Here is a 3242-nt window from a genome sequence, read left to right on the forward strand (position 1 = left end):
TCGCACACCTTTTTTCATTTTAAACCATTCAGTGTTCCCATGCTCTGTTCGAACAACTGCTTCTTAGTCCAGGTACAGATTCCTCATGAGAACAATTAAGTGTTCAGGAATACTCATACTTCACAAAATGGCCTGCCCATTCTTTGGGCTCCCTTTTGACTCTCTTGGTGAAATCCTTTGATGCACTTACTTTTCTAATTTTTAGAATGTCCCAGTCATCTATTTTGTCTTCTTTTGTTTGTGTAATTTTTGCAATGTTTGGTAGTCTGCGTGTGCCCTTAAATCTGTCCCTATTTTTTCACTGATAACCTTTATAAATCTGGGATTTACATTCAGGTCTTTAATCCATGCTGAGTTGGTTTTTGTATATGGTGTGAAATAAAGGTCTAGTTTCAGTCTTTTGCGTGTCCATTTCCTTTATTATTCTGGGATTCATATGTAGGTCTTTAATCCATGCTGAGTTGGTTTTTGTATATGGTGTGAGGTAAAGGTCTAGTTTCAGTCTTTTGCGTGTCCATTTCCAGCTCTTCCAGCACCATCTGTTGAAGAGACTATGACTTCCTACTCAATGTACTTTGGCCCTTTAGTCAAAGATCAGTTGGCTGCTATGTTGTTAGGCTTAATTTCTGGATTCTAGATTCTGTTCCATTGATCTGTGTATCTTTCATTGTACCAGTACCAGGCTGTTTTGACCACTGTAGCCATGTAGTAAAATTTGAAATCAGGGTGTGAGAGGCCTCCAACTTTCTTCTTCTTCTTAAGCAGTGCTTTGCTTATCCTGGGTCTTTTAAGGAAGACCTTAGAAGAATTGATGCACTTAAGTTGTGGTGTTGGAGGCGAATACTGAAAGTACCATGTACTGCAACAAAGAACAAACAGATCTGTGTTGGAAGAAGTACAGCCAGAGTGCTTCTTGGAAGCCAGGATGGCCAGACTTCATCTCTTATACTTCGGACATATTATCAGCAGGGACCAGTTCCTGGAGAAGGAGATCATGTTTAGTAAAGTGGATGTCCAGAGTAAAAGAGGAAGCCCCCGCCCCAACCAAATGGATTGACACAGTGGCAGCTGCAGTAGGCTCAGGTGTAACAACCATTGTGAGGTTGGCCAAGAACCGGGCAGGGTTTCGTTCTGTTGTGCAGAGGGTCACTATAAGTTGTTACCTACTAGATGGCCCTTAACACAAACAAGGGGTTTTAGTACTAGGATTTTAGAGTTTGAGGTAATGAATTAGGGTTTGAGGGTTGGGAACTTGGGTTAGGGTTAAGAATGGGTTTATGATTTAGCACTGTTGTTGTTGGTGGTTGTGTGCCTTGGTGTCAGTTACGACTCATAGTGACCCTGCATAGGGTTTCTGAGGCTGTAAATCTTTACAGGATCAGAAAGCCTCATCTTTCTCTCACTGAATGGCTGGTAGTTTTGAACTGCTGACCTTGAGGTTAGTAGCCTGACTTGTAACCAATACTCTACCAGAGCTCCTTATGAGTTAGCATTAGGATTTCAGTTTAAGGGTTAGAGGGTTAGGGCCTATCGTCTTGTTGTTCTTGAGGCTCCCTTTAAAGGGTCTAGGAGAGGATCGTTCATCATTTCTTCCAGCTTCTGGTGTCCCTATGTTGTGGCTTTAATCTGTTCCTCTGTCTTCACATAGCCGCCTTATTTCTTCTCCATCTCCTCTGTGCGTCTCTATAAGGACACTGCTCATTGGCATCAGGGCCCATCTCATCTTCAGGCCTTTAAAATAACTTCATCTTTAAAGATCCTTTGTTCAAATAAGGCATAGAGTATAGGGGTTAGGACATGCACATTTCCTGGGTGAACGCAATTCAGCTCACTGCAGCAGGGTTCTAATGTGGCACTATAGGGTAAGCACTGGACTGCTAATCATAAGGTCGGCAGTTCAAATCCACCAGCCAATCCTCGGAAACCCTATCCAGGGTCGCTATGAGTTGGAACCGACTGGACGGCATTTCAGAACAAAACGGTAGGATGGCTGTTGAGGGAGGGGAGAAGCAGCCCCACTCCTGTGCCTTTAGGACAGAGGGCACCTGGAGAAAAGCATCACTAGCCACCCCGCAGGGCCCTGAGCGAACCTGTGGACGTGGTTTCACCTGTGGGAAGCTTCTCCTGCCGCTGCTCTGGTCAAATAGTAGCGGAAGGCCGCTCCCCAGGAAAGGAAAACTTCCTCCGCCTGCAGCTGCCTCCAGCGCCCTCTACTGACAAAGTGTAACATTATAACAGCTGCCTAAGGAAAAACACTTAATGGTCTGACCTTCTCACCCTTGTTGGCAACAAAGGCTGAATTTAAAAATGAGAGGCATAGGGTTGGAACTGTTACCCTGAGTCCCCCCATTGTGCCCCAGTGATTCCGGGAAGAACCAACCATAGCCTGGGAGTGGGGTGGTCAAGACCTGGGAGGGGCCGGAGAGACTGTCCTGGGAAGGGACAGTGGGAGACTGTGGGATGACCAGGTCTGTGCAGGACCCAGGGTTCTGAGACCAGAAGGAGACGGCAGGTGGAACACAGCCAAGGGAATGGACAGCTCAGGGGTCCTGGGGATGCTGAACCCTGAGGAGATCTGGAGACCTGAGCTCCCTGGGGTCTCAGGAGTGGACAGGAGACCAGGGGGCTCTTTCCTGATAGACTAAACAGGCCCAGAACACACCCTCCAATCATTTAAATCAGACTGTTGTTAAGTGCCGTGGAGCCAATTCTGACTCATAGCGACCCTGTATGAACTGTTTCTGAGGAACAGCTGGTGGATTTGAACCGCCAACCTTGTGGTTCGCAGTCAGCTGTTTAGCCTAAGTACCATACCAGAAGTTTAAAACCCAGACTGTAGATTCACATTTTCAGTGACGGAGCTGCTGTGGAAATTTGGGCTGAGAGTATGAGCTCTCTGTGCCTTCTCCAATGGGGGGATGAGGTCGGTGGCCTGGGCTACAGTTGTGTTTGGAGACAGCATTTATTACAACAAAAGGCCAAAGCACACGCAGGAGGACTGGCTGGGAAAGAAAAATCACAGTCAACAACACACTTTAGGGACCCTACTGGCTTTTCTACCTCATCTCTTGACACGAAAGTGGAAGATCTGTTCAGGTACTCTGCTCTTTCTATACTCTGACAGAGTGTAATGGGGTTACCAGGCTTTCTCTGAAGCACCTCAGAGCTGTGGAGGTGGAGGTACATGGTGGTTGCATTTCCTTCTCCTGTGTCCAATGAGGTGTGACTTCTGACTAAAGCCT

The 3242-nt window shown here is 46.6% G+C and overlaps 1 protein-coding gene across 1 annotated transcript in view; it reads right to left on the bottom strand.

Moving 5' to 3' along the window:
• LOC102825977 (histone-lysine N-methyltransferase PRDM9-like) overlaps positions 1-3242 on the bottom strand; it is a 26266-nt gene that overhangs the window by 4338 nt on the left and 18686 nt on the right. The window lies entirely within an intron of this gene.

Source organism: Chrysochloris asiatica, unplaced genomic scaffold, assembly GCF_000296735.1.
Source record: "Chrysochloris asiatica unplaced genomic scaffold, ChrAsi1.0 scaffold00419, whole genome shotgun sequence".
Taxonomy (NCBI): Eukaryota; Metazoa; Chordata; class Mammalia; order Afrosoricida; family Chrysochloridae; genus Chrysochloris; species Chrysochloris asiatica.